The 13197-nt window shown below is 38.1% G+C and overlaps 1 protein-coding gene and 1 long non-coding RNA gene across 3 annotated transcripts in view; both read left to right on the top strand.

The window, feature by feature from the left end:
• The window catches only part of twin (CCR4-NOT transcription complex subunit 6-like twin), a 458979-nt gene that overhangs the window by 22761 nt on the left and 423021 nt on the right, over positions 1–13197 (top strand). The window lies entirely within an intron of this gene.
• LOC122419185 (uncharacterized) overlaps positions 11590–13197 on the top strand; it is a 95997-nt gene continuing 94389 nt past the window's right edge. The window contains exon 1 of the long non-coding RNA XR_006262843.1: positions 11590–11649. This is a non-coding gene — a long non-coding RNA (uncharacterized lncRNA). The remainder of the gene's footprint in view (positions 11650–13197) is intronic.

A 13197-nucleotide genomic window follows, 5' to 3' on the forward strand; every position in this document is an offset into this window, starting at 1 on the left:
ACGCACGAGGTTCGGAGGACTCTGTATATAATAATAGCAGTGCAATATACGCTACTTCTGGAAATTTTCATTTGCACTGCCAAATCGCTCGGATCTTGGCTATCCGGATCTTAATAACCTAGCTGAATATTTAGAAGATACATATTCCCTCTGAAGTGATATTTTCATTAGGAGCGAGTGTCAAAACTAATTTTTTTTTGCACCATGTCTGATATCTTTGAAAATATTCTGTCTTTTTTGCGTCTTCGGATCATCGTTTTTTTATTAATACTTCCTGGTACAAAGACTCCCTGGCCCTGACCCAATGACCGTTGTAAATCACTCTAGTTGCTCGCAGTGTGTGCGATTCGCCGCTCTTCGGGATCGTAAACTTGGCACTGGAAACACTCGTTAGCCAGTCCGCTCTTTGCTGTACCATCGAGTCTAGTGCGGCACTCAGATCTTCTTTCATGTCTGCCTTGTGTATCGGCCCCGTCCATGTACACATCCGAGTCGAAGCCAACTGCTTCATTGCATTTTGCGCAAACCCATGCGAGTTTTTCAGAAGAACGTTCTTCGGCAAGCCTCATTTCTAGAATCACCGCTACGAATCGATAGCCTTGCAGAGGCCGTAGATCTACTCTTGTAGATCGTTAGTGTTGATGTTTTGCCGTAGCAAAAGATGCAGATAAACGAGAGGATGGACGTGGATAGATCGAAGTTGAAGGAATACACGGCCTTGGAGGAAACCGCCCAGCTAAATTCCGAAAACTTCAGTTACTGAAGTGAACTCGGAGATCAAGAAAGATTTTCTGGTTCCTCCCCATCTCGGCTCGTTTTTATGTGGTAACACGCGCACTAAAAGCGTAATCTATCAAAGTCCACTCGGAGGCATGTGCTGTGAGAAAATGTTTGCTTTCAATTTTACTTTGTTTACTACTATCATTCCGATTTCATATGAATTGATGGATTTTAATGTTGATGATTTGCCTTAGATTTTCTTCATTGTTCAAAATCGAATCTAATATTCAACATGAAAGTGATTTCCCCGTTCACGGATGAGCTTTGACTAGCGTCCTGACGAAGTTAGATAGTTGAAGATAGCTGCTCCCCCTTCGTACTATTTTTCACGAGAGCCCTGGAAGGTTTGGTAATCTTGTAGGGCTCATGTACCACCGCTACGAACTTTTTTCTCCAACAGTGTTGCGGACCAGTTGACTTTATCACGCGATATCGTTCACGTGATAAAAGTTTTTTTTACCTGTTGGTATGAGAGTGCGGCACACCACAAGGGTGACTGTGTTTTACGAGATTGCATAAATCTTTCGTGTCCAGCTGAGCGAATTCAAGAGTTACGGAAGGAAAAGGGAGAGAGAAAACCATTGACTTGCTCGATCTCGAACGTTCGAAAGTACTTTTGGGTTGGGTTTTCGTGGACCATCCCAGCAGCGAGGAGGAAAGACCGTACAGCTCCGAGTAGTATGTCGCTTAAGATTTATCTCTTCTGGGCACGTTTGAACAGCAAGCTTGAGAGCGAGAGAGTGTGCGTGCATATGTGTATGTGTGCGCGCGTGTGTGTGTGTGTGTGTGTGTGTGTGTGATATTGAGAGAGGGAGAAAGCGGGACAAGTGAGTAGTGGGGAAGAGAAAGAGTGAAGTGAAGGGTATGAGAGTAAGTACCTAAGTGACAGAGGAGTCGCAGCAAAGTACCCACGGTAGTTGTGGGGTTACACGAACGTCAGCTTTTCGATGCTTCTATGTTGAGCTTCTTCCACGAAAACTTGCCTCAGTATACACCTACTATCGACCTTTTGATCTTGATATCTAGTACTGGCTCACCAGTTTTATTGTAAGTTGTAGACTGCAGTGAAGCTACGCCAAGTATTCGTCCTTTTTAGAATGGAAGCAGCGCGATTTGTTGAATGTATGTAAGCGAAGGTACCCTAGCTACGGCGAATATCTGGAAGGGGCCGAAGAGCTGGGACAGCACCATCACCCTAAAAGCTTCATAAACCTGTCGGGAAACTTCCAATCGTTACGTAACTTTGAAGTAACCTTGAATGCTGTGACGAGAGTTGCTCGTTCTCTCTCAACGATATCTGTATACACCGCTTACCCAGGTTCAATGACGAACGCTATAAGTTTTGGCGTTTTACTTCGTTTGGAATTATTCAAACGTAGTACATCACGGAAATACACAAACAGAAGTGGAAAGTTGACACGTTTGTATGAAAGAAAATATTCGATGATGGAATCGAAGCACCTTATTTTATTCAATGCTAAATCCGCCCATTTTCGGAAGTCAGGGAAAAAGTGATATCAAAAGCGCTTTGGTCACTTCATTTTTTTATGAGTCAAATCATCTACTAATGACGACGTTTCAGGTTGGGGAAAAATTCACAAATCAAGGGAAATCAATCAACCTCGAGCATAGATACGCCTGCGCACCTCTTGCTTTGCCTCGTCAAACATTTCAAGTTTTTAATACTTGGGCTCGAGATTCTGCTGTCCGTATCTCTTGATAATTTTACTATAAAAATTCACTGTTTTGTGTCGTTGAGCCACCATATCACCGAGATTTTCGGAGGAAAAAAAAATTCCGAAAATATATTTTTCTCATTTCAGGAGAATTAATTTCAAGAATCTATTTTGACCTTAGAAAGAGAAGTTTTAAAATATTTTCACCGATTTTCACCCATGTCCCATAAAAGTAAAATCGAAGTGTAAATCCATCAGTGTTTTTTCTAAATGGTCTATGACCGTAGCAAAAAACGAGAAAAAATCGATGAGTTTCTCCGCATCAAAACTCGTATGTTTGCTTGAACTTTCGACGTGAAGCGAGTGGTCCGGAGTTTCTCCAGGAGTGTACATTTTATATGTATATAGAGAAGTCGTGCATTGGAGAAATAGGATCGTCCTGCAGTTAAGTGCTATGGGTGTTGAGCAATGTCCTGGTGTCTCCAGCTATTTGTTCTGCATACGATTTTGACACGGTGCCCTGGTGAATAAAGTTACTCTTGTGTTGAGTGTTTCCAGGGAGCTCATTGGCCCAGTGACAAAGTGGTGGCCCATGTGGTCCGCGGTAGTCGAGCGATAAAGTATCTGACCTAAAATAAAGTGAGATAACGTCACAACCACCGTTCGACTTGCTTCAGAAAATATGGAAATTTGTATCGAGTAATTAGGTTAGGCAATAACATTCTTTTGGTTATCATCCAGCCAGAATTTTTGTCGTTCCTGATGGGATTGTTGCTGATGATAATGGCGTTGCAGTGTCGTAATTAAGCCGAGAAACCAGTGGAAAAAGTGACTCTGGGAATATAGGCTTTCTAGACTATGCACTTCTCTCTGTTACTGTATAAACAATAAACGCTTTTGTTTTTTGATGATGAGCCTCATCCTAATGACATCGAGACAACAGACGCCTTGGCGAAAAACAGCCAGTCATTTAGGAACGCAAATGAGTCGCTTATTCACACAGTTATTCTCATTTCTGACGACCTAGATTCACGAGATGATGATGCTTTTCGCACTTTCAAAGTTACAAAGTAACACGACACGAATTATTTTCAAAATGTAGAAACTCGAGTCTTTCCATCTCATCATAAAACGAATTGAAAATTATTGGTTTATCAGGTGTTATAGGCCTTTTCTGGCAACACCGTGTAATATGATAAAACATTATGAGCAATTGACTAAAATTTTTCGTAAACATTAATAATTCGTTTGTTAGAACACGTGCTCTATAGTACGTTGAATGTTCGTTCGGGGTATCTGTTGCTCACAAAATTAAAACAATATAACTAATCTGATTTCTAAACAGATAAAAAACCTCGGCGAGAGGACATGTCTTTGTGGGTTAGTAGGACAGTGCGTATGTTTTTCTTTAAATTAATCAATACATTTTTTCTCATACTCCATAACCATTTATTGACTTGGGTTCAGTTCAACTTTCACATTTTTATCGTTCAAATATGTACAAACTTGTGTCGAAGCCTCAAAGCATCCTATTGCTGACCTGAATTTACGATTGAATTTCTCTCTGTAGCGAGCAGTTGGTTTTTCGTCCTTACATTAGGTAAATTCATCCAGGATTTTTCGCTGATTATTGCTACTACGACGCAGTTGAATGTTACATCGTTGATCATTGAAATTCACTTGATAATTTGGGGCCTTTTTCTGTGCCCATCTACGTGTAGCTTAACCATGATTTTTGTGTCTTAAGAAAATTACAAAACTTATTCGTCTTCTCTAGTCGCGTACGAGCATGATTTATGATACATTATTTTGGCACAACGTTCCGCGCAAACTTTTTCGTGATGCTCGTAGAGCACAGATACACACTAACACGCGCGAAGAAAACATTGGTGTATGTGTTGGTGGATACGCAGAGTCCGCGTTTTATATCTCGTTTACTGACCCTCGCGAAAGTCGCCTCTGGGTTCGCTGATCGTTAAGCCCATTCCGGCAATGTCAAGGTGATTTGAGCGGTCATAAGCAGAGTCGACGAGTGAGATAAAACGGCCCGGAGCTATTTTACGTCTAGCGTAACCAATAAGCGAAGCCTGGCGTTTCACCTGAGTATACATCCTGCTCCAGGCTATATTCTATTTGCATCTGATTATTCTTGGCCATATAATAGGCTATCGTCGCTTCGCATCTTCTTTGTGCCTATCGCTCGCTTATTTATTTTAACTCCTTTTTTTCCGTATCTTTTATATTTTCCTTCTTCCTCTTCGTCTCTTTCTTCAATGGCGTACGAATTTCAAACGAAGAAATTCGGGACGTGAACTCTTAGAAGCCTACGTTTTCTATCCTGTGTACGATGCGGATGTCACTGTTTACCGAGTCCTTCCTAATCGTTTTGAAATTCGAAGATAAAAACGCCCATCTTTTTCTCGCTTTTGTGATCAGTTGGCTCTGCGACGCGCTAGATAAATTTACGTTTGTGCCGCGTCTCGTATGTATGTCTCTAATTAGTGATAAAGTATGCATATATAATAATATTTATGCTTCGAGTATTCTGAAAGGCTCTACCTAATCCTGTGGTGAGTTTCAATTTATTCATGAGACATTAGGCCGCGTCAAATGAATTGGGGAACCGAAAGTGGGCGTCCTACTTCAAATGTGTCTACACCAAGATTCAGCCTCGTCAGCATAGAACCTAGAGACTATATATAGAATCATGGATATTTTTGTCTTGGCATCATTTTTTATTTGTAGCAATTTTGTCGATCATCGTAACCACCTGTCAGACACTTATGTTTGTCTTACATCTAAAACTTTTGTACTCAGACACGTGTACATGTGAACTATCGTGAAGCGAAATCCGTAAGCAAGTATAGATTGTGAACGATGTCTAATGACATTTTTATTGTTTTAACGATGATTTCGAACATCGCAGCAACGTTCACGATCCAATAACTTATTTTTTTCTGTTCTTTTTTCCCAGTCTTATTATATCTCATAAAAGGTATTACATGACTGTTTTTTTAACTCTCCCTCTGACAAGTAACATTTCGCGTATACTTTTTATATATACATGCCACGTATCATCGGCCGGTGAACTATACACGTCCTATAAAAGTGGAGGATAAATTTTCCTCTCAGTTTTTTCCTATACTATATCTATACACAATGAGGGAGAAAGGAAGGTGGCTACGTGCCCGGAAATTTGGAATCTTGGTATCGACAGTTCGGACTTTTCCAATTAGAACGGACGGAGATTCATGACCGGGCGTTGGGCCGTGAAAGCCTCACTGCGTTGCCGAGAATAGCGGAACGAGTGAAAGAGTGCCCGTACTTTTTCTTCTCGCGCTCAATTTTGGAAATTGTCTCTCTCGCCCCCACGATCGTTTCCGGAATCTAAAATCGCAAGAGTTTTTCTTCATGTTCTTTGTCACATTGCTCTAAATGGCAAATCGCTGAATTTCGAACACTTTATTTTGCGACAAACATTTTATATGTGTATATGCATCGACTCCTGGCATACGGAATAATATAATTCAAGTTTCCATGTAGGTCGACACCTACGAGTTAAGCCTTTTTGATCAAAAGTTTTGCAAACAAAATTTATGGTAGTTGAATTCCGGTGGGAAACGGGATGAAGTGAACATGTCGTCGTCATTCGCTTTGTAATCAAATTCCCGAACACGTTCCAAGGGGACCGAAACATTCTTGCCCACTCGTTTGATCGAGCTCTCTCTCTCTCTCTCTCTTTCTCTCTCTATCTCTCTTTCTATCTTTCTCACTATATTTTACGATATTCTGTGCTTGTGGTTTACGTGTTGTGGCCCCTCAAGATTTCTTCATGTTCCAAAATTCGAAGTTATTCAGTCTTCGATCGTTTCACCCTCGAGGTCTAAAGCTCGAGTCTTCGGGTCTATAATATTTTAGTGGAATCTACGTCCGCGTTGGGAAACCAGGTCTTCTAAAAAATGAACTTGTTTTTCAATATCAATACTGATATTGAAAATACTGATCCTCAAAGCTTTCACATTATTTATTAATTTTAACTCGACATGCAACATTTTATCAGGTTCAGATTTGTGGGTGAAAAACTTTATTTACAACTTTGTTTATTGTATATCACGAATGTGGTGTGAAAATATTGATTGAATCGTATGAATGAATCAGATAAATTAAAGCCTTGTTCCATAAATTACTCGTTTCCATCAATTTCATATGATGCAGTTTTCATTTCGCGAAACGAGGCCACCGCGTATGGAAGTTCACGTAGTCCTGCGTATGGACGGAAATCACGAAGAACTTGTATCTTCATCACGATCCTCCATGATGGGCCATTTCGTACTATTGTTAAAACTCAACGGTTCTAGAGCCGGTGTGATGCAAGAGTGCTTAAGTTATCAGATTCTGCAATGTTAATCTTCATTCGCAGGATAATAATAAAGATGATATTTGATAAAAAGGTTACATATTGTCGTAAGAATTTTTACTGCTTTTTCATATTCGGGAAATGGACGATAAAATCAAATTATCTAAAAACTGATGGTTGATTCGAAATTTTGATTTTGATACACAGTAAATTACATTTCAAAATCAATTTTATGAATAAATCAAGAGTTTTATGAATCCAAACTTATCCAGGCAAAAGTCCATCATAAAATATTGAAATGTGCGACAGTGTTGGCTGCGGAAACAACCTGTTTACTGAGAGGAGACGAGACGAGAGGGGAAATAAGAGGGTAACTTTCTCCGGTGATTGCCCCACTAACCGCAATATAACCGAGCCGAAGATTTCTACGCCGGCGTCTCACATACATCATAGGCTCTGGCGTAAAACCTTGTTGAATTCCGTCCTTTATCCTCGACAGTTTTCACTCTCTCTCTCTCTCTCTCTCTCTCTCTCTCTCTTTTCGCTTCCATCCTTTTATTATTTCCCGGGATTGTTTGTTGTTCCTGTCCCCTTCATCACAGTTCAGCGATTCTCTCTACTTTTCTTCACAATTTTACTCCAACGATCTCATCCATCAATCTAATCTGATTTTTTGACGCATTCTCCATTCGAGCTCCATTCTATTTTTAGTAACACAAAAAATGATTTTGGTGTCGATGATAAATTTTCACGTTGAAGTGAAGTAGTGTCGAGTTTTGAAATATTAAAAAATGTATTATATTGTAATAATACTGTCACGGTTCCCCCCTCTTGCATGTGCATGCAGTCGTCTTATTGCTAAAATGAAGATCTTATGTTCCTTGTTGACAACGATCGTCCTCTGTGATAAACAAGATCAAAGACACAGAAGACGTACGGACAAAACGAGACGTACGAGATAAATACAAAAGTGGACTTTTGTACTTATCTGTACATTAAATACTGTTTTTTTAATTACGAAAAAAGAGTTTTATGGGTTGAATATATTTCGCAGCAAATCATATCTATGAAATTCTAAATAAAAATATATCTTATGTTAAGATAAATAAATTGCAGTAACGTGAAGATTGAGAAATTCGATTTCTCTGGCGTGCTTCGTTAATATAAATCACCAGGAACGAAGCTCCTAAAGAATTGAAAATTGATAGACACATCACTTTTAATTTACGATAAAATACAAAATTGAACAATTGTTCCAATGTAGAACGTAGTTACATCTGCTCAGGAGCCACTTGTTATTTGTAAATTCGTCTAACCGAGACGAGTAAAACGTTCTTTTTTTTTTGAACTTCCTTAAAGTTCTTCTGTTTTTTTTCTTCTTACGATGGTATCGTGCACCTCGCTTCATCTGAAACCCAGGCTTCTTCCATCGTGCTCTTTTCTCTCGTCTCGAATTTTCATTTTTCGTGTTTTGAGCTTCGGGGCTCTTCTCAGTTGTAGAATATTTCCAGCATTCGACTCTGCCAAGTTCTTTTAATGTATATACACGTACATGGAAAGATTGTAGATATATACTACTTGCTTGTTTTCCATTCGTGCACGAGTGATCTTTTCTATTTTCTTTCCAGTTTTCGTACTTTCACAGAGAGCAGAAGACTCTAGCACATAAAATGAAATATCCTTTTTATTTTTTTATTTTCCTTTCCCTTGTCGTCTATACACAAACGGTGAGTTTCATTCGTCAACACTTATTTCCGTAACTGCGTTTGCTTCCATTATCTTTACCATCTCCGACGGTCTACTATATGCATCAGTCCGGAGGGCAGTTTTACGAACGTTAGTCGATAAAAATCCGTCTGATGAATTCCATCCAAATTTACTTACAACTATTTAGTATATGTTCGATGAATTAATATGTTCACCGGTCCGTTAATATTGACATTTATTTATAATGAAGAAACCAAAACTTTTGTTCTTAAGTACATAAACTTCTAGGGGAATCCAAATTTTTCTATTCATACTTTTATTTGTGATGCTTTTGAATATCTTTCTCTCGAGTATCTTTCTCTCTTCTCTCCTGTCCAACATGAATCCATTTTCCAACATATTCCTGTGTGTTCTCGATCGTTCAAACACGACTCCTGAGACGCTGGCTAATGATTTGAAAATAAGAGAAGAAAAGTAATTGTAGGTAACTTTCATATGTTTATATCCATATACGTACGACGGAGCAGTTTTACTAGTATTGACTTTTTTTATATCCACCACTCGTGTCGTCGTGAAAGTCACCTCAACGTATCTTTTCGTAGGATTTTTCATAAACACTTTTGCTCACTTTTGATCATTATTTTTTTGCCACGTTTGAATGTTAGACATTTATCCCCAAAAGCGGAATCGCAAAATTTTGAGTGTAATTTAGTGTAATTTAGTGCACAGGGTATCTTTTGATGAAGAAACAGCTGGAGAAATAAATCAGGCAAAGTCTGAATTATTGAAGTGCTTTTTTCCACTCGAAATCTCAGAGTAGTATGAAAAATGTCGTGGTTGAAAATAGAACCGTTAAAAAAAAAAAAAAAAAAAAAACCAATTAAAATTGATCGATTCATTGCTACAACAGCGTGATATTAAGATGTATAACTGTGATATTGTTGAGGAAATTACTTTCAGCGGTGTGGCGAATTGTTGAAAAAAAAATTTGACTGCATTCCTATTTCTGCTGAGTTTTTTCCCGAGTCTTTGACCGCCCGGCACTCTGGAAAATTGCTCCACCTCAAAGATGGACCTCCAACAGAAATCGATTCTATGTACATAAGTCTAAAATTTCCCTCCGATTGAAAAAGTTGGAAAGGTACATTTGTTGACCTCCGTTTCCAAGTTTTTTTTTTCTCACAAATATAGAATACTCCCGGTGGCTCGCTTGTAAAAATAGCTGAAATCAATATCAGCTATTAGGATTCGTTACCATTGAATAACCGCAACGAAATGGGAAAAGATACTACTCGTCGGAACGAGAAATTCGGAACGAAATTCTTTTCCTCGGCACAAATTTGGGGAAGCAAAAGAAACAGTACGAAAGCGTCCGCGGCGATGAAGAAATTTTTTAATTTATCTATTTCTTCATTTATGAATGCACATTCGAAGCCAAAAGTGGAAAAACTTCCCATAGGCTGATCTGATGGGAAGTACCAAATAATGATAAACAGTGCATGATTTTCTGACATCCTACTTGATGGTCATTGATTCAATTATCTCTGGGTCATGATAACATTCACCGAAAGTAATATTCGGTAACCGTGTGTGAAAGTCTCATCGAGTTTCCATGTTTACAAATTTTGTCTCAATTTGTTACATTTAATAGAAATATGTCGAGTTATGAGGAGCCTCTTACAACATGCTTAATCCAAAAATAATATCTTTGATGGCTAATACAACTACGGTGGATTTCGATACGACTATAGTGCGCGTGTAAGAACTTTAGAGTTCTTGCTCGTGCAGAAATAATCATTTCAGTTTTGCTAAGAGAAGTTCCATTACAAGTGATGGGTAATCACGATTCAGCTAGAAACTCAACAGAACTTCGATTATTAAATGGTAACTGTAGCTCTAACGTGTCTGCATTTCGTGCTTGGATGTTTATATAATCCAGCTATTTATTGCTAATAATTCGACGTATACACACCTGCCTATTCGTCAGCTTATAATTCTTTGCAATAAGTTAAGTGCTCGAAACATCTCTAAGAATAGTTTTCCGAGAATTCGAGGCAGATACGTTTTTCTTCGCATTCTTATAGTCACTGATTGATTGAAGTGCGAAAAGTTTCAAAGCTTCTTAATATTATAATAATTGGAGAATTAGCAATTTTTCGAACGCCGAAACGATGGGTAGAGTGAACCTCGAATACATTCATTCCTATCAGTCATTGTAAATCTCATGGTATGAGAAAATAGCAAGAGTCATTGGACTCGGGCGATATTCGAGGTTGGTGTGCATCGGAGTGGTTCTCCTCTTTAATTACGAAAAATAGAGGTGAAGAGGTCATTTTAGAAATGGGTTACACCCGCACAAGGTCTTGGGTCTCTTGGCATAATTCGAATCGTTGTGCGATGTAGAATCCAATAGAGAAGTTGGTAACCAGGGTTTTTGTCCATCCCAGTCATGCTCTCACGATATGATCCGAGTACCGTCCTCTCTTTCCTTTATTTCCACTCGTTATCTATACGTACATACATTTGTTAACGAACAATATAGTAGCTCTGTGGGTGCTCTTAGATATCTGAAATTTTACATTATATCTACGTGCCAGCTCGTCTCGTCGCGTTTTGCACTGTTGAATTTTCCATCCCCGCACACAAAACGAATCCTGCTAGTCCTCTCGCCAACCCGATCTCATGTGAAAACATTTTTTTGATTACATTAGCGAGAGTAATAGTAAAATAAACCATACTGGAAATATATTAAGCTTCGTAAAGCTCATGATTATATTGGACGATAAAAAAAATGAACAACCAATATCCATTTAAATAATTTTTTTGTTTTCATTGTTCGAATATTTTCAATAGAATTTGAGATTTGAATCGGATTCATTGTAATGAGTAATCGGTAGGTTTAATTAAAGTGCTGAACAGAAAAGTTTGACACTTCAAATACCAAATCACAATGATTTGTCAGAGTTTTTTTTTTTTACGTATATTAAATGTTTTTATATATTCTCCATAAATTTTATTCAAGCTACTTTGTTACCTTTATTTCTATTTTGCTTTTTTACAGGTAAGCAACTTTGACCCAAAGCTTCGTGCTCAAGTTTTTTTGTCGACTCGGTTAATTCTTCCGATTCTGTGAGTATCTCTTGTTTCATTTATGAATAGATGAGTATTAGGGTGTCATTTCGTGGCGATATATTTTTTTTTAACGGTGGTGCCTCAAAAATCTTCAGTTTGTACCCAAAAATCAAACTGTGCAAGAGGAGGAGGGGGCTGTCGAAGAATATTTAGAGGTCGTGTTTTGCTATTGAAGATTTCCATTTAAATAACTCGGAATTTTTTTTTTTTTTTTTACTATTTCTATTACCCTTTTGCGATTTGCCTTGCTGCAGTTAATTTCGAAACGGCTATTCATAACAAAGTAGATGCTCTACAAAAAAGTCCATTGAACCAAGTCCGTAAATTGAATAATTTTGCAGATTTCGTCGGTTAAAATCAATTTTACATGAAAGTTTGTATTCAAATGGCTCTACCACGTGGACTAATGATTGTACAGGAAAAATTCAAATGCCAAATTTGTAGACAAATTGGAATTCTAAAAAACCAGTCATGTGAAAGAAACTCGTAGTCACTCCTTTCAGAAATGTGGACGAAATACTGCTATACTTGGTGGCCAACGCTACTGCTCGTTACATACAAATTTTCTTACAAATATAAATTTCTTTAAATACAAATTTTCATGTAAAATTGATTTTAACCGATGGAATCTGCAAAATTTTTCAATTTACGGACTTGGTTCAGTGGACTTTTTTTTGTAGAGCATCTACTCTGTTATGAAAAGCCGTTTCGAAATTAACTGCAGCAAAAGGCAAATCACAAAAGGGTAATAGAAAGAGTGAAAAAAAATTCCCGAGTTGTTTAAATGGAAATCTTCAATAGCAAAGCGCGACCTTTAAATATTCTTCGACAGGCCCTTTCTTTTGCACAGTTTCATTTTTGGGTGCAAATTGAAGTTTTTTGAGGCCCCACCGATAAAAAAATATTGAATAAATGTTTATAAAATTGAAATGCCTACGTGGATGCTAGCAATGATTCCCGTAACCCAATTGATTTTCGGACCCTTTGAGAAACACTTTTTCGTACATTTTCAATGTAAAAAGTCGAAAAATTAATTTTTATTACTATTCATTGATGTAAGGTGTGCAAAGAATAACGCTGCAAAAAGTTACAGCTCTACGAATGCACTTTCGCTAAAAATAAGGAAAAGGCTCTTTTGGTAAAGACATTTTTCCCACCGGCTATAAACCAGCTTTTAAAGTATTTCCGCGTATGACGAGTAGTCCAAGCGTGAGGTTCATCCTACTTGAATTGTCTCTTTTCTTTTTTCTCTTTCTGTTTTTGTTCCATTTACAGCAAAAAAGAAAACGCGAGAAAAATATAGCCAGAGAATATTGTGTGAGTGTGCTGCGTGTGTATCCGAGTGTGTATGTTTCAACTTCTGCTTTCATTCCCCTCTCGCGAATTTATGCACGTCACAGCGCGTTGTAAATTTTAACGCATGCTCAACGCTAACATAACTTTACCTACGGGAATTGCTTAGGTTCGGTCTTGCAGAGCGTTACTCGCTATACGCGTGGGAATAGTGACGATGAGTTGCGACGGTCTATGAATTTTTGAAGAAAT

Source organism: Venturia canescens, chromosome 1 (assembly GCF_019457755.1).
Source record: "Venturia canescens isolate UGA chromosome 1, ASM1945775v1, whole genome shotgun sequence".
In the NCBI taxonomy this organism is placed as follows: Eukaryota; Metazoa; Arthropoda; class Insecta; order Hymenoptera; family Ichneumonidae; genus Venturia; species Venturia canescens.